A 23,566-nucleotide genomic window follows, 5' to 3' on the forward strand; every position below is an offset into this window, starting at 1 on the left:
TCCTGGGTCATCCCCTTCTCCTTCTGCTCCCAATCTCTCCCAGCATCAGAGTCTTTTCCAATGAGTCAACTCTTCCCATCAGGTTGCCAAAGTACTGGAGCTTCAGTTTTAGCATCATTCCTTCCAAAGATTTCGCAGGGCTGATCTCCTTCAGAATGGACTGGTTGGATCTCCTTGCAGTCCAAGGGACCCTCAAGAGTCCTCTCTAACACCACAGTTCAAAAGCATCAATTCTTTGGCACTCAGCCTTCTTCACAGTCCAACTCTCACATTCATACATGACCACAGGAAAAACCATAGCCTTGACTAGACGGACCTTAGTCGGTAAAGTAATGTCTCTGCTTTTGAATATACTATCTAGCTTGGTCATAACTTTTCTTCCAAGGAGTAAGTGTCTTTTAATTTCATGGCTGCAGTCACCATCTGCAGTGATTTTGGAGCCCCCAAAAGATAAAGTCTGACACTGTTTCTACTGTTTCCCCACCTATTTCCCATGAAGTGATGGGACCAGATGCCATGATCTTTGTTTTCTGAATGTTGAGCTTTAAGCCAACTTTTTCACTCTCCTCTTTCACTTTCATCAGGAGGCTTTTGAGTTCCTCTTCACTTTCTGCCATAAGGGTGGTGTCATCTGCATATCTGAGGTTATTGATATTTCTCCTGGCAATCTTGATTCCAGCTTGTGTTTCTTCCAGTCCAGCGTTTCTCATGATGTACTCTGCATATAAGTTAAATAAGCAGGCTGACAATATACAGTCTTGACGTACTCCTTTTCCTATTTGGAACCAGTCTGTTGCTCCATGTCCAGTTCTAACTGTTGCTTCCTGACCTGCATACAGATTTCTCAAGAGGCAGGTCAGGTGGTCTGGTATTCCCATCTCTTTCAGAATTTTCCACAGTTTATTGTGATCCACACAGTCAAAGGCTTTGGCATAGTCAATAAAGCAGAAATATGTTTTTATGGAACTCTCTTGCTTTTTCCATGATCCAGCGGATGTTGGCAATTTGATCTCTGGTTCCTCTGCCTTTGCTAAAACCAGCTTGAACATCAGGAAGTTCACGGTTCACGTATTGCTGAAGTCTGGCTTGGAGAATTTTGAGCATTACTTTACTAGATGTCCTTTTCATTATAGGGGACTGGAATGCAAAAGTAGGAAGTCAACAAACACCTGGAGTAACAGGCAAATTTGGCCTTGAAATGCACAGTGAAGCAGGGTAAAGACTAATAGAGTTTTGCCAAGAAAATGCACTGTTCATAGCAAACACCCTCTCCCAACAACACAAGAGAAGACTCTACACATGGACATCACCAGATGGTCAACACCAAAATCAGATTGATTATATTCTTTGCAGCCAAAGATGGAGAAGCTCTATATAGTCAACAAAAACAAGACCGGAACCTGACTGTGGCTCAGATCATGAATTCCTTATTGCCAAATTCAGACTTAAATTGAAGAAAGTGGGGAAAACCGCTAGACCACTCAGGTATGACCTAAATCAAATCCCTTATGATTATACAGTGGAAGGGAGAAATAGATTTAAGGGCCTAGATCTGATAGATAGAGTGCCTGATGAACTATGGAATGAGGTTCGTGATGTTCTACAGGAGACAGGGATCAAGACCATCCCCATGGAAAAGAAATACTAAAAAGCAAAATGGCTGTCTGGGGAGGCCTTACAAATAGCTGTGAAAACAAGAGAGGTGAAAAGCAAAGGAGAAAAAGAAAGATATAAGCATCTGAATGCAGAGTTCCAAAGAATAGCAAGAAGAGATAAGAAAGCCTGCTTCAGCAATCAATGCAAAGAAATAGAGGAAAACTACAGAATGGGAAAGACTAGAGATCTCTTCAAGAAAATTAGAGATACCACGGGAACATTTCATGCAAAGATGGGCTCAATAAAGGACAGAAATGGTCTGGACCTAACAGAAGCAGAAGATACTAAGAAGAGGTGGCAAGAATACACATAAGAACTGTACAAAAAAGATCTTCATGACCCAGATAATCATGATGATGTGATCACTCACCTAGAGCCAGATATCCTGGAATGTGAAGTCAAGTGGGCCTTAGAAAGCATCACTGTGAACAAAGTTAGTGGAGGTGATGGAATTCCAGTTGAGCTGTTTCAAACCCTGAAAGATGATGCTGTGAAAGTGCTGCACTCAATATGCCAGCAAATTTGGAAAACTCAGCAGTGGCCACAGGACTGGAAAAGGTCAGTTTTCATTCTAATTCCAAAGAAAGGCAATGTCAAGAATGCTCAAACTACCGCACAATTGCACTCATCTCACATGCTAGTAAAGTAATGCTTAAAGTTCTCCAAGCCAGACTTCAGCAATATGTAAACCGCATGGTCTCCTGTTAATGTGAAGGTTTCTGCTTTCCTTTGTCTGCCTATGGGCCCCGGCTGTTTACAACACATATGATTTCCGGCCACCTGGTCCCTGCCCCCATATCTCTGCTCATACCTAGCTACCTGCCTGCTATAACAAATCCAGTTATATTTTAATTATGTTAGCATGAAAATGGATATTGTAATAACTCCAGGGAAATCAATATTTTATTTTCTATGCTTTAAGTTTGGGGGATCACAAATGAAAATTTTGAATATTGGGGAGAGAGATCTTTTGTACAATTATGATCCCTACTATAGAGAGTAGTATCACTGGCTCAATGGACTTGAGTTTGAGCAGACTTTGGGAGATAGTGAAGGAAAGGGAAGCCTGGAATGCTGCAGCCCATGGAGCGGACTTGACTGAAAGAGTCGGACATGACTTAGTGACTGAACACACAACAGTGTAAAGAGAATATTCAACCATAGTTTCTTGTCATACATAATTCCTTCAGTATTTGCAAACTGAAATGCTTGTTTATATGGTTTCTAAAGTTTTTCTTAACTCAAGGGAGAAGTAGCTCTATTAAGAATAACAATCTCATATAGCATCAGTAAGAAAGTGGTCATGGGTGACAGTGTTGTGTAGAGAAGATATACAAGAAATGATATCCCAGAGGTTGCCATGGCTGTGAACAGTTTTAAGAAAAGCAACGGAGTCTGTATCAACTACCTCCCTGAAACAAAGGAAAACTCAAGCTCATAAATTCAGGTTTAGAACATAAATGAAGTGAAAGTGAAAGTTTTAGTCACTCAGTCATGTATGACTCTTTGCAACCCCATGGACTGTAAGCCTGCCAGGCTCCTCTGTCCATGGAATTCTCCAGACAAGAATACTGGACTGGGTTGCCATTCCCTTCTCCAGGGGATCTTCCTGATCCAAGGATCGAACCTGGGTCTCCTGATTGCACGCAGATTCTTACCATCTGAGCCACTACAGAAGCCCACAAACAGTGTATGATAAATAGGTCTCTAGCCTTTTTACCCCACTCTTTACTCCTTGACTCACATTATTTATGGATTTATTTACCTCATATTATTTAATATAAAAGAATTTAATTTGACATAGGTATATATGAAACACGAGGAGAAGGGAAGAAATAGATTGGCATAAAAATATTCCTAATTGCAATTATTTCCAAATCTAGAACAATGAGATTTGATTAAAAATTCACCTGCAGTAGACACTCCAAAGTTCTTTCCCAAATGAAGGAGCAAATCTCACAATTTGCAGGGTTTTAACTCTAATATTCACCAAAGGAAACCACAGGCATCAGCTATGGTACATCCCCTAGTTTCTTTGTGCTTGTCATTCTACTAGAATCATACTTCTGCCTCATCAAAGAAACTTTCACTTTACTTTGAGCCTTCCCTTAGCAGTACTAAATTATTACTGAGAAATACATGGTGCTTATTGCACAAATGAAGAAAACAAGCTCTGTATACATAGTCATGCACCTAGCCTCACAACATTGATTTCAGATCCAGAAATAAGAGTTAGTTTTTTTTCTTTGTTGTTGGTTGGATTTTTGTTGTTGTTTTATCTTCACTTTTCCCCTTCATTCTAATTCTACTTCCTTGAATAAGTTCACCTTTTGCCTCCTGGTTGAAAGCTAAAAATTCCTGTTTGGCTAAAGTCTAATAGTATTTATTAAATATTTCCCCTTCACCTTGATTTTTAACTTTTGGAAACATGCTATAATATACATTTTAATTTATATTGATGGTTTAAACTTTTTCAAAACATTATTCTCACATTCAATGTCACCAGAGTATACAGAAAAAGTATATGATATTTATTGTACTTTAATTTCAAGAAATAATGAGTGATCGTGTGGAAAGAGCCTTGACATTGAAGTCAGAAGATCTGTAATTTTTTTTCTTGGACTGAGATTTCATTTCTTCATTTGTTAAGATGGAAATAATATTAACTACTGGGCAGAACTGAAATGCATTGACTCTCCAGTAGCTGCCACGTAGGAGAAATTCAAAAAAAGAGCATTAGAATGTGAAGCACACAGAATATACTAAATGTACTCAAAGTTCAAATCAAAAGACTGTAAATTTTGGTTCTATTCCACTACCACTTATAGTAGTCAAACAATGGTTATTCTAGCAATATATAAAGACTTAAATAGTTTCATACATTTAACTGAAGAATTTTAATAATTTCATTCAGAAACTAAACTTACTAAAAAGAAGCACAGTGATGTTATAGCATGCAAACCATGTACTATCAGGATAGTTATCTCTTTGATAATGGGGGGATTATATTTATTTTTTAACAGATATTTAATATAAAGAGTATGAGGAGTAATAAGTGTTATAGACAGAAGTTCTATAGAAAACCTATATTAGAGTAGTAGGAAATGAGCAATAAACAAGTATGAATGGATCAGGTAGTTCACACGGGCATTAAGTGAAACAGGCAAAGGAAGGATTGCTGAAGAGGTAACATTTTAAACTGAGACTAATTAACATAAGGATCAAGCCAAGTGAAAAATCTCAAGGCAGACTTTCCAAACAAGCCAACAGCTTGTTCAAAGCCCAAAGGCAGGAATTTAGCACTTAGAGAAATACAAAGAAGTCCAAGTTTTGACTTGAACAACACTTGGACTGCAAGAAGATTCAACCAGTGCATCCTACAGGAAATCAGTCCTGAATATTCATTGGAAGGACTGATGTTGAAGCTGAAACTCCAATACTTTGGCCACCTGATGCAAAGAGCTGACTCATTTGAAAAGACCCTGATGCTGGGAAAGATTGAAGGTGGGAGGAGAAGGGGATGACAGAGGATGAGATGATTGGATGTCATCACCGACTCAATGGACATGAGATTGAGTAAACTCCAGAAGTTGGTGATGGTCAGGGAAGCCTGGTGTGCTGCAGTCCATGGGGTAGCATACGGTAGGACATGACTGAGCAACTAAACTGAACTGAAGAGAAAGAGGACTATGAGGACTGAATAAGAGCCTAGTGGAAAGCACACAGTGGAGTGGAAAGCCTCCTGTGGAACACAGGTTCTATGGCAAGTTCTACCGAAGGTAAAACAGGTAGTCATTCCAGGGTGTTGGGCAAAAATGAGATGACCTACTGCAATCAATTTTATCTGCTTTGACAGTAAAAGGTGGTGGAATCATGCATTTCCTCTTTTTCCTCCTGAAGACCATTATTGGGTCAGCTGTTACAGGTATTCAAAGGTCTTCCAAATTTTCTGTTTTATTTCAGAACATTGAATAGCTCTTGTAAAGATTGAAAATGTTCCTAGCTGTTTGTAATGGGTACTTGCTTTCTCATGCTTGTTAATTCTGGAATACTAAGTCCAGGCAACGTAAAAAATTTTTTGGAATGAGTTTTCACACTAAGTTGATTTTTACTGCAACTTGTTCTTGGCAAAACATTAGTGAAATCCCCATATAGCATTACAATTAGACAGAATTACAGTTTTGTGATTTTATGTTAATGTATACTGAATATAAGTTTATTGAAGAAAAAGAAGTTAAGATTTTAGCTGACAGAAGAGCACATACTTAAAAGGCTGTAAGCAGGCAAAATAACAAAACACATATTCTTTGAATTTAAGTTAGTTATATTTTTCTCATCAGTATATATTTTAATCATAAAAAAATAGAGCAAAGCAAATAAATTTAGTAAATTGAATTTTATCATTGTTATAGAATATTTAATAACCAATTTTAAATAATGAAAGCCTTCTAAAAGAAACTAGTGGACAGGCAAGATCAGACAACATTTGTTTTAGACTCATGGCTAAACTAGTAAATAAATAAAGTGAAAGTGTGGAAATCTTGTTACATTGCTTTAGTGTACAACCACCTGGCTTCCGGGAGAGGGAGAAAGCAATATCATACATCTTGCATAATATTCCCTCTCGGGTAAGATTAGTTGATAACACAAGAGAATTTTCCCTGGCTTTACCTGACAGAAACTTGATTCATCTTCCAGCAAGAGCAATTTTTCTACCATATTCAGCTATAGTAGCTTGTGAAGGGCTTTCTTATCTCATTTCTTACTCATCAATCTCCAAAAGACATGTTAGAAACAGCAAAATGCAAATCTCTTTATAACTAAATTAATCCAATTCTTTTCATTTGTCTTTCATGAGAGACAGCCTTATTGTCAGCTGAGCATATGTAACAAATGCTTGTCACTTCTGAGTGCTCAACAAGCAACATCTAAAAGAGATCATTTGTTTTGACATATGTACGTTCACACAAGAAACTACCTTTTTCTCTAATGATTTATGTGTCATGTATTTTTTAAAGTAACATCCATTCGTAATTTATGGAGGAGGACTATCATAGCCACTTTATGTAATTATGGTTCTGATAAGGCAAGTCTTCTTGAGCTTTTTAATTTAGCATTTTGTCAAAATGGATGAGAAGAAAGCATAACTCTATTCTCACTGGTTTTCCATAAATTATTCTTGTTAACATGCAAATTTTAACCTATCTTCTATACTAACCTAAGTCCTGCACAACAAAGTTTAATTGAAGAGACATGCTTCATTAAAAAAGACTAATTTTTCCAACATATTGTTTTCTCCTATATATTTTTACCATTTGGCATGTAGAATTTTTTTACCAAACAATCATCTATAGAAGAATTTTCAGTGTCTGGTAACAATTTATAATATATGCTTTGAAGAAACAAAGTTTTACAAAAGAAAAACCCAAAATTACTAATACATAGATTTTGTTCTTTCATTTTATTTCAAAGCAGTTTAAGAAGTTTTGTATGAATAAATTTTTAACATTTATAAATATTTAACATTTGATAAAAAATCAGCCTCACTCACTGTTTTGTCATAGAGCTTATAAATTAAGAGTTCATCTTTCCTCGAAATACCTTAAATTTTCTCAGCTCGACATTTAAATATTTCTGTTAATTATCAATTTTTATGATGCACACATCATGAAGTTTGAAGGATCTATAAAGATATGAAGAGAACTTACAACTTCCTCTAAAAATGATAGTTTAAAATTACTAGCCCACTTTGTTCCAGAAACAATTTCAGGTGGCTTTAAAAGAAAAAATACAGTTAAAGAAGATAAATTTAATTAACTGAGAACAAGGAGCAGATGTAAAACAAAGTAAAAGATAAAAATCAACCTATAAATGAGACTAATCAAAATTGCATACTGTGACGTTATATGCATTTGTCATATGCTAACTTGCAGATGGTGACTGCAGCCATGAAATTAAAAGACATTTGCTCCTTGGAAGAAAAGTTATGACCAACCTAGATAGCATATTGAAAAGCAGAGACATTACTTTGCCAACAAAGATCCATATAGTCAAGGCTATGGTTTTTCCAGTGGTCATGTATGGATGTGAGAGTTGGACTGTGAAGAAGGCTGAGCGCCGAAGAATTGATGCTTTCGAACTGTGGTGTTGGAGAAGACTCTTGAGGGTCCCTTAAACTGCCAGGAGATCCAACCAGTCCATTCTAAAGGAGATCAGCCCTGGGATTTCTTTGGAAGGAATGATGCTAAAGCTGAAATTCCAGTACTTTGGCCACCTCATGCAAACAGTTGACTCATTGGGAAAGACTCTGATGCTGGGAGGGATTGGGGGCAGGAGGAGAAGGTGACGACAGAGGATGAGATGGCTGGATGGCATCACCAACTCAACGGATGTTAAGTTTGAGTGAACTCCAGGAGTTGGTGATGGACAGGGAGGCCTGGTGTGCTGCATTTCATGGGGTCACAAAGAGTCAGACACGATTGAGCAGCTGAACTGAACAGAACTGAACTGAACCAGAATTTTGCCTCTAAGGCTGTTTAACAGAAAACATAAGGAGGAAAATCTAGTAAATTATATCAATATATTTCAATCTCTCTTTAAGATAAACACACCAAGCCAACTGTACATGAAAATCACTGTTATTCCTGATATTAATCTCAAAAAAAAGAATGCCTCTTAAGGTTCTCAAAATGGAAAGCCTGTGTAATGAAGTGAACAAGACCTCCAAATCTTCAGGCAACACTTCCTTCCAATTGTTTAACTTTGAAAACCTTCAGAAAAATAGAGTATGGCAGAGATTTTAATTCTGTATCCACTCATGAGTTTTTACACTGTAGCTCTTCTATGTTAGTGGTTAAGTGCAAAATCTTAACTAATGATGGAGACAACTGGATGAAAACTGAGAATGGGAAGGACCTGAGGAGCTCAAGGTATGTCCTGAGTAGAAAGCTACTCTACGTAGAAGACTTTTCTATTCTGTTCCCCTGAAAGTGAACCAGGTTAATACTTCCTGAAGCTAGTGGTTTCTTACAAAATAACTGTGAACCCACTCTAACAGAGAATGGGACTATTTTGAAGGAAGTTTCACTCTCTTGATTTTAGGAACTAGTATCTTTATTATAAAAACAATAGTAATAATAATATATTAAAGAATGTTTATGAGAATAATTTACAGTGTAAAACTTATAATGACTATTTAGTGTGGGCTTACTGAATGTTACCAAGGCCTTAAGCTCTTAAAGAGCTTAATGATTATAATCAAACCATTCTGCTGTTTTAAGTCACCAAGTTTATGGTCTTTTGTTATGGCAACCCTGTAGTAATGTATTAGTTTACCTGTCTACATAGATATTTCAATATGCAGATAAAAGAGTATTCTCAAAAGGCAGTTGAACCACAATGAAATTAAATGACATCCATCATAAATATACTATACTTTCTTTTTTTTTTTTTGAATCCACCACGGGTGTACATGCATTCCCAAACTTGAACCTCCCTCCCACCTCCCTCTCCATAACATCTCTCTGGGTCATCACCGTGCACCAGCCCCAAGCATGCTGTATCCTGTGTCAGACATAGACTGGCGATTCGATTCTTACACGATAGTATACTTGTTACAATGCCATTCTCCCAAATCATCCCACCCTCTCCCTCTCCCTCTGAGCCCAAAAGTCCGTTATACACATCTGTGTCTTTTTTTTTTAATACATTCCGATTTTTTATATACTCTGATTATACAGAGTGAAGTAAGCCAGAAAGAAAAACACCAATACAGTATACTAACACATATATATGGAATTTAGAAAGATGGCAATGACGACCCTGTATGCAAGACAAGAAAAAAGACACAGATGTGTATACTTTCTAAATGAGCAAAATAGCAGTATTAAAATAATAAAAATAATAACTTGTGTTCACATAAACACAAACTGACAGAAAATATTCATCACTTCATTTAATAGAAACTTTAACACTGAAAGTAACAAAGACACTATGAAGTCCACTTGCAAGTTCACTTCAGTTCAGTTCAGTCGCTCAGTCGTGTCCGACTCTTTGCAACTCCATGAATCACAGCATGCCAGGCCTTCCAGTCCATCACCAACTCCCGGAGTTTACCCAAACTCATGTCCATCGAGTAATATCCAGCCATCTCATCCTCTGTTGTCCCCTTCTCCTCCTGCCCCCAATCCCTCCTAGCATCAGAGTCTTTTCCAATGAGTCAACTCTTCGCATGAGGTGGCCAAAGTACTGGAGTTTCAGCTTTAGCATCACTCCTTCCAATGAACACCCAGGACTGATCTCCTTTAGAATGGACTGGTTGGATCTCCTTGCAGTCCAAAGGACTCCCAAGAGTCTTCTCCAACCCCACAGTTCAAAAGCATCAATTCTTCTGCTCTCAGCTTTCTTCACAGTCCAACTCTCACATTCACACATGACCACTGGAAAAACCATAGCCTTGACTAGATGGACCTTTGTTGGCAAAAGTCTCTGCTTTTCAATATGCTATCTAGGTTGGTCATAACTTTCCTTTCAAGGAGTAAGTGTTTTTTAACTTCATGGCTGAAATCACCATCTGCAGTGATTTTGGAGCCCAGAAAAATACTCAGCCACTGTTTCCACTGTTTCCCCATCTATTTGCCATGAAGTGATGGGACCGGATGCCATGCTCTTCTTTTTCTAAATGTTGAGCTTTAAGCCAACTTTTTCACTCTCCTCCTTTACTTTCATCAAGAGGCTTTTTAGTTCTTCTTCACTTTCTACCATAAGAGTGGTGTCATCTGCGTATCTGAGGTTATTGATATATCTTCTGTCAATCTTGATTCCAGCTTGTGCTTCTTCCAGCCCAGCGTTTCTCATGACGTACTCCGCATGTAAGTTAAATAAGCAGGGTGACAATACACAGCCTTGATGCACTCCTTTTCCTATTTGGAACCAGTCTGTTGTTCCATGTCCAGTTCTAACTGTTGCTTCCTGACCTGCATATAGGTTTCTTAAGAGGCAGGTCAGGTGGTCTGGTATTACAAGGAATCAAAATTTTGAAAAGCAATAGCTTAAAAATGTGTAGATTCTTATCTGTCTGAAAACTCTAAATACTGTTCTGATGGATGCAAGGAGATAGCAGAAATCCTTAGAAATGGAGAAGGTGATTCTATACAGAAAATTTCCTCACTTTTGCTGAAATATAATAAAGAAACCCTAATTTACTGGGTCACAGACAGACAGTTTCTAAATAGTGCAGTTCTTTCATACTACTTTTCCATCTTGCCTTTGAGGTTTTTTTTTTTTCTTCCTGTTAATTTTGCTGCCACCATCACACTGATCCTCAAGTGAATACTGTTTTGAAGATTTCTTTTTGCACCCTTTGGTCCAAAGGCAGGCAGTAGCTTTTCCCTTTGCAGGAAAAGCATTTTTAGACTTAAACAATATGTGTAAATGTATATATACATATATACTATATATATACATATAGATAGTGTATAGATAGATGCATATAGATAGGGCTTTCAGAAAAAGTATGCAATATATAATATATACATACACTAGATGTGTACAGAGTCATAAAAAGGAAATAGAAAAAAGGTAGATACAGAAAAAACAACCTGTTCATTCTGCACGGTGGCCTAATTCTACCGTTATTTGGCATTCTCTCCTGAGTGACCCTGACAAATTCTGCATGATAATTCAGGAGCCATCAACTGCCCAGTTGTACAGCACTGATGAATTGGTTCCCGGTCTTGTCACTATATGTGAAATGACATTCTGATTCACACTCAAACCCCAGTTTCCCACACACTAGACACATTCATAAGTATCAAATATAAGAGTTCTTGAGCCTGGATGCTGTACTAATGCTTCCTCATCAGTTTCATGTGAGGTCTGAGGCTTTTTCCAAGCTGAATGACATAATGAATGTTCTACCTTTCAAACAGCCTCAACCTTTTGAATAGACTAATGGCCTTGCCCCTCAACCTCTGAGAACAAGCTAATTCTGGTCCCCAGGTATTTCTCACATAGCATTCCCTGCCCCTTTTATTTTGAGTGAAGACAACAGACAAGCTGTGCCAGGTAAATTGTGAGTAGAAGTCTCTTGATCAGCACTGTCCAAGGGAGAACAGCCCAAAGTGAAGACTGCTCAGAATACAGCACCTAGCAAACCTCTGAAGGATGTTTATTATGAATGAGAAATAAATGTTTACTCTTTTATACTCTTTTTGTATATATTGAGTTTGTATTTTATATATTTTGAGTTTTACTCTTTTTTACTCTTTTTATATATTTTGAGTTTAGTTCTTGCCTTGGTAGATGCCTTGCTCACCCACCTTACAGATTCAGTTTCCATCAAAGGTCCTTCAAGTTTTATAGAGAAATGTATGTACTTATCCATTCATTATGAATTGCACAAAATTTAGTAAAATATGTAGATCAATAATTTGTAAAATACATTCCATGAAAATAAAATTGTGTTCAAATATTCGTTAACTCATTAGGGCTCTGTGAATTCCCAAATTCTACCATACAATCTGACCTACTCATTGAGTTTCCCAACCATGTTTTATCATGGAACCTTTTTTCCACAGACACTTAGAAACACTAGAGAGCACAATGATGAGAAGCTTATGTCACCTCTGGCAGGGAGGGAATGGAATGAGATTGGAGAGATCACATACAAAATCTTCAAATGCACCAGGATTTTCTTTGTTACATTGGAAACTGTGCATAAGTGTTTCTATCATTATTCTTTTTTTTAATATAAATTTATTTATTTTAATTGGAGGTTAAGTAAGCCAGAAAGAAAAACACCAATACAGTATACTAATGCATATATCATTATTCTTTAGACCATAAATACAATTATATATATCCTATGGAATGTGTATATATTTCACAACTTTAAAATGTTAAGTAAACTCATTAGTGGAATTAAGGAAATCTCAAACCCAAGAAAGAAATTTGAGAGCTACATTTCTCTCTTGACAGGAAAAAAGACATAATGATGGGTATAAAATATCTCCTAAATAAACTAACAGGATGAAAGTGTTTTTAAAGTTATAAATGATAGGATGGATTATTATCTCACAATTTAAAGAAAAAATGTGTTAAATGTGTCAATGATTCTAAAGCGTCTAAAGTAGCCTCTGCATAGAATTTTTAAGTTGTGTATAATTATTACATTATTTACAATTTTAGAATATGTGAATTAAAATTTCTGTGATTCTTCAGAAACTGTCAATTGTGATATTCAGTGTTTTCAGAAAAGGTTGTGGCTTTTGAAATGAAGTGTGAAGTCGCCCAGTCATGTCCGACTCTTTGCGACCCCATGGACTGTAGCCTATCAGGCTCCTCCATCCATGGGGTTCTCCAGGCAAGAATACTGGAGTGGGTTGCCATTACTTGAAAGCTATTTTTGCAGAGGCGAGAAGTATTAGTCTCATGACCTCAGGACATTTCACTTTCGTCAGATGCAACTTAGGCCTTAGGTCATGAAAATGCACTTGGTTTTACAGAAAACATGCTATTTCTTCGTTGCTAAACATGTTGTATAAAGTATTCCATTCAGTGAGTTCTTTATTGATATCTTCATAATTATGATTTTCCCATCTTTATATGATCTTAAGTGTGCCCTTACTTTATCAACATAAATGTACCTGTTTTTTTACTATAAATGTTTCAGACATATTTTCTGATTTGTCCTGCACGCTGTCATCCTAGCCTATATAATTTCATAAAATCTATAGCAGAAGCACACTGATTCCACATCATTTCTCATCTACCCATATTTTTCAAAATGCACAGCTCTTAAGAGATCAGAAAAACCATCTCAAAGCTTGTTTAAATCCTAATTCTGTCCACTGATATTTCCAAAGGGCATGCTTCTTCGCATTGTGCATTTAGTTCCTCTCTCGGTAAAAAAGGAGATTTTAGGGCTGCAGGACAGGATGCACATCAGCTAAATCTCTGTGTACAGGTAGTCAGAACTGCATGGGGAGTATGTTTTCTCCTTCTGACCTTAGCTCTTTCCTTTGGAAGACATGGAGAGTTTTCTCTAAAACTCATGACTTACCTAGCATACTAAAATCATCCTAAAACTTTGACATTGTCTATCCTCTTCCACCATACATTATGCAATTAATATGCATTATAAGGAATAAAGATAAAATAGAATTATAGTCCAAAATTGTGTATGTAATGTCTTTTAAAGGAACAAAATTTAAGTCTGTACTTGTAAAGACTTGAAACTTGTTAATACACACATAATGTGCTAGATATGAATGTATGCGTAGTTTAATGAGGTGTTACTGAACAAGTGCTTTTGTTCAATTGTCAGCATCAGATTTTAAGGGATTGAAAAGCATTTTTCAGTAAGTAATCTCTCTGTAGGCTTCTTTTACTAATATTAAACTATTTTGAGCACAGGATTTTTTAAAATAAAATTTGCTAAAAATACTATTATTGTAGAAGAAAATTGGAAATGCTGGAGAATATTGTTCTCATGTATAGATCTCTTGCTTCAGCAAGTGTGTTGTGAACTTTATATTTATCACAAACAGAACACAAAAATATATGTAACTCTCAAATCATATTTGTATAAGGTAACCTATTCAAAGCCAATTAGTTAACACCCAACCTGATGTGTGCAAAGAATTTTGGTAAGATAAAGTTTAAGACCTCTCTACTACAATCAGGAGTAGGGCAAGGATGCCCACTTTTTCCACTGACATTTAACACTGTTTTGGAGTTATTAGTCAAATGGAATTAGACAAAGAAATCAAAGCATAAGAATTAAGTAAATTTATTTCTATTACCTGATGATTTGACATTAGTTCTCACAAGAATCCATAATGAAAAAGTGAAGTAATAGAATATAAAATTAATTTTCAAAAATAAATAGACTCTTTTTAAAACAATAATTTGGAAGATATAAGAGAAAATTGTATATAAAATAGCAAATAAAAAGAAAATGTCTACATATAAAATTTAATAAGAACTACTTAACACAAACCAGTCCATCCTAAAGGAAATCAGCCCTAATCCAACCAGTTCATCCTAAAGGAAATCAGTCCTGAATATTCGTTGGAAGGACAGATGTTGAAGCTGAAACTCCAATACTTTGGCCACCTGATGTGAAGAGCTGACTCATTTGAAAAGACTCTGATGCTGGGAAAGATTGAAGGTGAGAGGAGAAGGGGATGACAGAGGATGAGATGGTTGGATGGCATCACCAACTCAATGGTCATGAGTTTGAGTAACTCTGGGAGTTGGTGATGGACAGGGAGGCCTGGCATGCTGCAGTCCATGTGATCGCAAAGAGTCGGACATGACTGAGTGACTGAACTGAACTGAACTTAATACAAATGTGAGGCAGTTTTTGAAAACTTCTGAAAGATACTAATATGGATTTGAACAAATGAAAGCTCTCTCTTTTACTTAGATAGGACAACTCAAGTTAATAAGATGTTGTTTCCTCTAGATAATACATAGGTTTAGTGTAAATCCAAAACAAATACTAAATACAAACAAGTAATTGTTGATATTTTTGAGCTAGAAATATTTACTGTAAAGTTATTATGGAAAAGTAAATATGGAAAGAAACATAGGAAAACACTTGGAAAAATCAGTGAGGAGAACTGTCAGATATAAAATATACTATAAAACTCTCTTTTAAAGTGTGGTACTGGTCCGTGACCAATGAAACAGATTAGAAAGACCAGAAGAAGACCCCTAAATTTATGAGAACTTAGAATTTTATAAAGGTAGCTTCTAAATCACTTAATAATATAAAAATAACTGCTCAGTTGTGTCTGACTCTTTGTGACCCTATGGACTGTAGCCCACCAAGCTCCTCTGTCCATGGAATTCTCCAGACAAGAGGACTAGAGGGGATAGCCATTCCTTTCTCCAGGTGATCTTCCCAACCAAGGAACAAGCCCAGGTCCCCTGATCAGCAGGCAGATTCTTTACAGATCTGAGCCACTAGGGAAGCCCAGATCATTTAATAAATTTGGGAGGGGGGTTCAGGATTGAGAACTCATGTACACCCGTGGCAGATTCATGTCAACGTATGACAAAACCAATACAGTATTGTAAAGGAAAATAAATAAATAAATAAATAATAAAGAGAAAAAAAAAAAAGAAGAAGAAATGTCTTTGTTAGTTGACCAATCATGTTCAACAATGTGCGGCCCCATGGACAATAGCCTGCCAGGCTCCTCTGTCCATGGGATTTCCCAGGCAATAATACTTTAGTGGGTTTCCATTTCCTTCTCCAGAAGATCTTCCTGACCCAGGGATAAAATCTAGGTCTCCTACACTATAGGCTGATACTTTACCATCTGAGCCACCAGCTTGAGAAATGTTTATATTTAACTAAATGTGGTGGAACCATTTCTGAAGTAGGCTTATTTAGAAAGAAGTATAAGAAATTGTTACAACTAGATCTTTTCCCAGAAATTTTTTTACTAAAATGAGTGGTAGAGTGTGAGAAAGTAGTTGAACTTTGACGTGGTTTCAAGATTTTTTAGCATGCTTGAATGTTGATTAGAATAACAGACAGGAAGAAACATATCAGTAACAAAAGAGAAGGAAGAATTACAGGAATGGGATTTTGAGTAGGTGAAAAGCATGTAAATCTGGATTTTGAAGGTTATATTATAGGGAGGAAGGTAGCATATATGGATTTAGATGAAGTATGTTAGTATATTTTGGTGGTGGAATTTTTTTTAAAAAACTATTACAGATTATATCAGGAAGAGCTAGCAGATATCAAAAAATAATGGAATATTAGCCAGCCCAAGATTTAATATAATTATCTAAGATAACAATTGGTAAACAACACCAATTCTCATTCTCATAACAAAAAAAGTTATAAGTAAAAATAGACATGAAAGAACCTATACCTGTTGAAATGGTAAATTATTCCATTTGTGCACAGAGAGAGAAAAAAATGAGAATGAGAATAGTTATGTTAAAACATTAATTAAGGTAAAACAGATTTCTTACCAGAAGGAAAATTAATCTGTTAAATGAAAATAAGTATCAAATACCAACCACTGACACCACTAATATGACATCTTCAACATTTTACTAGTGGTCCTAATTGGTACAAAAATCAAGGAAAAGAAATCAGGGATGATGAAAAGAAGAATCACAATTGTCCATTCTCACAGTTTATGTGATTACCTATACACACACACACACAAATTCGTAAAATTCTATAAATTGTTAAAGCAAATAAACAAATTCGATGATTGTTATTATAATGTCAAAATAAGAAATTCAATAGTATTTTTATACAATAACAAGAACCAAGAAATATTTTTAAAGTAAAATATTCCATTCACTATATAGCAAAATTTATCTCCCCTTATGTAGAAAAGATGTCAAAATAAATGCCTGAGAACTTTATAAACAAAATTATATAAATGTTTTTAAAAGCATGGTTGACAAGTTTCTTTGCTTAAATAAAATGTAATTCTACACTTATCCCTATTTAACTAAATATTTTCAGAATTTCCTGACAGTCTGGGGAGTTTCTTTGAAAGATTTTCCTCTTATAATTAGGAAGGCCATGGTACATAAGGAAGAGTGCTCTATTCCATTGCACTCCTGGCTTCTTGCCTTCTAACGCATCAGATGTGCTGTTACACTTTAGACTAATCTTTTGACATGAAAGGAACGTTAAGAGAATCACAGAGATGCTAAACTAGAGATATGACATTGAGTTCCAAAATACATGTCAGCAATGACCTGCCTCCAGATTTCTTATTATGTAAGAAAAATTATTTCCTCTTACTTAAGTCATAGCTACTTGGATACTCTATTGACTGAGATCTGAAATCATACCTCTGATGTGAAGGGTATTAAAGGATGCTTAGATAAATGATGAATACCATGTTCATAGGAAAATCCCTATCAGGTTAGCAAAATTAAATGTCTGATAACATCCAGGGCATTGAGCAATCTGTTGCTCTATAGCAAATCATCCCCAAACTCAGTGGCTTAAAACAACAATCATTAGTTACCCATAATACTGGATGAGCAATGTGGGCTAGCCTCATCTAGTTAGTTCTTCTGTTGGTCTTCCTTGGAATGACTCATGCGGTTACAGTCATCTGAAGGCTTCAAGGGGCTGGATGATTGAAGGTGGCCTTACTCAGAGGTCTGGCTCTTGGGTATGGTTATCTCTTTTCTTCTTCACACATTCTTTCTCCAGTAAGACAGAGTAGGATTCTTCTATATATATAATACTATATATACTCCAAAGAAGGGACAGCAGAGTCTGCAAGGTCTCTCAAAGTCTAGGCTTTGGAATTCACATAATGTAATTTCCACCATATATTATTTTGGCCAAAGCCTGTGACAGGGCAAGCCCAAATTCAGTGAGTGAGAAGTAGACTCTACTTCTTGAAGGGAATAGCTACAAATTACTGTGGTCATATTTTCAATCTCTATCCAAATCACGGCAAGAATATGGTATAAATAGGTAGAGAATACTGGTGATGGTGTAAAAGTCTGATTGACTTCAAGCAGACTTTGTCAATATCAATCAGAATTAGATATGCACATATCACCCAAACTAGCACTTTTGCTTCTATACATGTAAAGAAAATCTTGCATATGTATACAGGAAAGCAGACAGAATTGTCTGTACATGGAAAAAATGGAAACAGTTTAATGTTCAACTGAATACACTGAGTATATTCATAAATGGGAAACTATAGTCAGTTAACCTGGAGAGGGAAATGGCAAGCCACTCCAGTGTTCTTACCTGGAGAATCCCATAGACAGAGGAACCTGCCAGGCTACAGTCCATGGGGTCACAAAGAGTCAGACGTGACTGAGTGACTAACAACAACAATCAGTGTTAGTTGAAATGAATGAACTAGAGCTACATATGTATTAATTTTGAAATTATAATGTCAAGTTAAAAAGCAAGTTACAAAAGGCTATTGTAGTATGGTAAGAAACAGATTTAACAAGTAATATGATACTGTGTTTTTTTGTTATGGAGGTATATATAATTAAGGTTATGTGAAAAATCATTAGGAAAGGTGCAAATCAACCTCAGGATAGTGTTTATCTCTGGGACCTGCAGGGTAATCATGGTTTCAATTATATCTGTAATATTTTATTTTTTAACATTTATCAAAAGCAATTTGGACAAATATTAATATTTATAAAATCTGCTTTGTTTGTACACTGGTGTCTGTTCTATTACCTTTTATAGTTCTTGCCTGCTTGAAATCTTTCAGAGTTAAGAGAATTTTAAATAAAATTAATCCATATTGTTTTCATAGAATATCTTAGAAATATATAAACATAATTAGTAAAAGCAGGTATATTTGAGGATGGGAATCAGAGAGCTAAGAGATATGTAAAGTAAAGAAGACCTGGAGCTTTTAAACCTTTGATGCCCTTTAAATGTTTATAAAATGCCATGTGTTACCTTTAAAAATATATTATTCCTTCATAATGATCATGTCATGCTTGAAAATGTGAGATAAATCACACAACCTCTTGGTTATTCTTCAGTTTGAATAAGTTGGATAATCCTCATTACATATTCTTTGAGAGACCTCTGTCTGTCACCTCATTTGATGAAAAACTTTCACTTGGTTCCTCTTTCCATTTAAGGAACACTTTTTTGACCTTCTCTGAAGCTGCTGGAAATTTTCTATTCTCATAAGAGCCTGACAAGGCCACATTCATTCTGCCCTTTTGCTCTCATTGTCATTTAAAGGTCAGGTTGTGTCAAACCCATGCTCATTTGTTCTACCATACGTTATTTGAAATCATGCAAGCCTGAAAATCCCAAAACCCAGAATATAAAGTGACAGTTAAAAGTTTGAAGAAAAAAAAATGATAATTTTTATGAAACTCACTTTTGAAAATATATTCAATTCAGCATCAAACTAAAAATGAAAATTTGATATGCTTATTATCAGATTATTAATTTTGGCACATTTCAAGGGAGATAGACTCATTCATTTACGCATTTAGCAAATACTGTAGAGAGTCTCCTCTATGACAAGCAGTGTTCTAGGTATCAGGGATATAATAGTGGATGAAACTAAGTCCTTTCTCTCATGTATCTTACATTACTGGGGAGAAACAGACGACAGTCAAACCATATACATGTCAGACTGTGACAGAACTATGGAGTAAAACAAACCAGGATGAGGAAGATAAGAAGAGTGGAGAGATGGAAGATGCTACTCTTTGATAGAATGTCAACTTTATTGTCACAGAATGTCTACTTTATTTACTGGTATTTAAACTGGGATCTAGGAAAGTGATAAGAGCTTTCTGTGGAGTGTTTCAGGCAGAAGGAACAGCCTGTACAAAGGGCTTGGGTAGAAATATGCTTGGGTACCCAAGGAATCACCTGACTGCCATGTAGAGAGTGAAGGAAAAACGTAGAGGAAAGGTCAAAGAGTAGCACAAGTTCACAAAGGGACTCATAAGATATTTTTAAAAGGCCATTGTAAATACTTAGCTATTATATTGAATAAGGATTTCTGAGCAGAGGGATAGAATGTAGAGAAGAAAGGGTGGAAGCAGGAACACTAATGAGGAGGCAATTGATAATTGATTGATGATGTGAAGGAAAGAGAAAATTCATATCTTTAAAAAACTGGATGAATGTTAGTATCATTGAATTTGATAAGGAAAAAAAGGAAAAGTTTGGGAGGAAAGATGATGTCATCCCTTGGACATGTTGAGTTAGAGGTGCCCATGAACTGTGGTTGGCAGTACTCAGGAAGGAGCTCAATGTTCATGAAATTTCTGGTGGCATCAAACTTTTCTATCACTATTTTCAGTATCAGATTCAGCATCTAGGTGCACATGTTTTAAATGCAACCATGGTTTGTGTTTTCCAGTCAAGCAAAGCAGTTTAATAGGGCAAGAATCTTAAGGGCACTGAAAAATGAAGGATATAAATGAAAATACATAGAATATATGATCTACTGAAAAGGAAACCAAGACTGGTGATTGCAGGTAGATAGGGGTAAACAAGAGATTTATGTGTAAGCATGTCAATGAGGCTGATGAGTTGATGTTGGAAATAACTGGGAAGGAGGGTATGAAGGGGACTATCATCTGAAACTATGCTTATAATTCCAGCTAAATGCATGCTCAAGTATTAAAGTCCTACAAGCAGGTAGCCATTATAAAATGGAAAGATAAGATCATTTTAAGTGAGGAGATTAAAAAATAAGAGACTAGGATACTGGATATAGCTTATCCCAGATGATAGTAAACTTGGCAGGAAAAGAAGGACTATAAGCCAGAAACATATTTTCAGTGAGTAAAGAGTGAGCAGCCAATTAATGGATGGAAACTTGGAAAGAAGTTAAGGCTGATGCCAAAAGAGCAAATTATTTACTTGAAAATGAGGAAGCAAAGATTTAGATTAACTATGGAGAGCTACAAGGACAGCAGCTACAACTCAAGATGGTTTCCAGAAGAATAATCTTTTCAGCAGAAAGTCACAGCAGTATCTTCAGAGGAGAGTCAAGTTCCAGAGGGTGCAACAGAAAGATGGTACTGAAGAGGAACAATGAAAGCTTAAGAAAAAATATTATTTTTAGGTAAAAGGGGACAGGAGAAAGAGTAGACAGTCTGAGACAATCTGTTTTGATTTTGAGCAAGAATAACAGAGATTTGGCATGTTATATTAAATTTACTTCAAGGTTGTAAGGGAAAATCTTAGAACTTGAGAGCTTTTTATAAGACTGGTGTCTTTAGGCAAAATCAGAGAATACATTTTGGAGAAAAGACAAGAAGCAATACAAAATTCCCTGAGACAAGACTCCTTTCTCTATGATTTTCTTAGCTGTGCATTTATCCTAGGGCCCCATGAAAACGCCATTGGTCTCTTCCCCTCTCCTGTCCATTTAGGATGTAGGGACTCCTCCATCATTTTTTATATCTTGTCCTTAACTAGCTCAAATATAGTCATTGTCTCCCCAGGGACTAGAATAGTGAAACTTTACATGTCCTAGTTAGGCTGTTCACAATTAGGCCAGAGTTTTCCAGCTGCCATGAATTGGGGGAAAGCAAGGGCACAGAAAAGTAAAATGTCACTTGGGCATCCTCTGAGCAGGTTGGAATGGATGAGCTGAATCATTTAGTTGTAGAGCAGCAGTAATTACAGACATTTGTAACTGTGTATAACGATGAGGGTTTCCATCATGTCATATCAACAGTCAGCTCTTGAAAAAGAGAGCAAATTACTGCATGATCATTGGCATCTTGTTGATATGCAGCAGGGGGTTAATGTTCATACTCCCTTTCAAATGTTGAGAACATCTGTAGAAAAGGCAGCTGGAAGAATGGCAGACCACAGAGGAGTGCAATAAAGTTTTAGTTTCAACCCAAGTGGAATTAGAGATGTCAACCAAATGTTTGCTATTAATCTATATTGCCTGATTTGCATCTTACTATACCACATGTCAGTGTTTCTCCTCTCCTGATTGGCACTGTCTGATCATGATATGTACAGTACATATCAGTAAACTCGGCAACAGGCAGAAGATAACAATGGAGACATTTCATGGACAGAGACTTTAGAAAAGGCTGAAAGGTAAGCGGAAAAGAGGAGACAAATGTTGACACAAGGCATTTAACTAGGAAGGATTACAGCTTTTTATCCTGCACTAAATATGAAGAACTAATATTAAACTGTGGGAAATAAATGGTTTAATGAAGAATTTAAATACTAACAACAACAACAACAACAAAGAATAGTGAGGTTCTCATTCTATTCAGAGAAAAGACATTGTGCTGGAGCAGACACAAAGGACCACGGTGTTAAGCACGACTGTGATTCTGCTCATTCAGTTCAGTTCAGTCGCTCAGTCGTGTCCGACTCTGCGATCTCATGAATCGCAGCATGCCAGGCCTCCCTGTCCATCACCGACTCACGGAGTTCACTCAGATTCACATCCATCGAGTCAGTGATGCCATCCAGCCATCTCATCCTCTGTCGTCCCCTTCTCCTTCTGCCCCCAATCCCTCCCAGCATCAGTCTTTTCCAATGAGTCAATTCTTTGCATGAGGTGGCCAAAGTACTGGAGTTTCAGCTTTAGCATCATTCCTTCCAAAGAAATCCCAGGGCTGATCTCCTTCAGAATGGACTGGTTGGATCTCCTTGCAGTCCAAGGGACTCTCAAGAGTCTTCTCCAACACCACAGTTCAAAAGCATCAATTCTTCGGTGCTCAGCCCTCTTCACAGTCCAACTCTCACATCCATACATGACCACAGGAAAAACCATAGTCTTGACTAGATGGACCTTAGTCGGCAAAGTAATGTCTCTGCTTTTGAATATACTATCTAGGTTGATCATAGCTTTCCTTCCAAGGAGTAAGCGTCTTTTAATTTCATGGCTGCAGTCACCATCTGCAGTGATTTTGGAGCCCCAAAAAATAAAGTCTGACACTGTTTCCCCATCTATTTCCCATGAAGTGATGGGACTGGATGCCATGATCTTCGTTTTCTGAATGTTGAGCTTTAAGACAACTTTTTCACTCTCCTCTTTCACTTTTGTCAAGAGGCTTTTGAGTTTCTCTTCACTTTCTGCCATCTGCATACCTGAGGTTATTGATATTTCTCCTGGCAATGTTGATTCCAGCTTGTGTTTCTTCTAGTCCAGCGTTTCTTCCAGTCCAGCGTTTCTTCCAGTCCAGCATTTCTCATGATGTACTCTGCATATAAGTTAAATAAGCAGGCTGACAATATACAGCCTTGACGTACTCCTTTTCCTGTTTGGAACTAGTCTGTTGTTCCATGTCCAGTTCTAACTGTTGCTTCCTGACCTGCATACAGATTTCTCATGCAAATTAAAACACAGATGCATTTAAAGAATTGATTTGGTTACCTCTGTGAGAACTCTTCTTCCTCAGGCAAATT

Source organism: Budorcas taxicolor, chromosome 6, assembly GCF_023091745.1.
Source record: "Budorcas taxicolor isolate Tak-1 chromosome 6, Takin1.1, whole genome shotgun sequence".
In the NCBI taxonomy this organism is placed as follows: Eukaryota; Metazoa; Chordata; class Mammalia; order Artiodactyla; family Bovidae; genus Budorcas; species Budorcas taxicolor.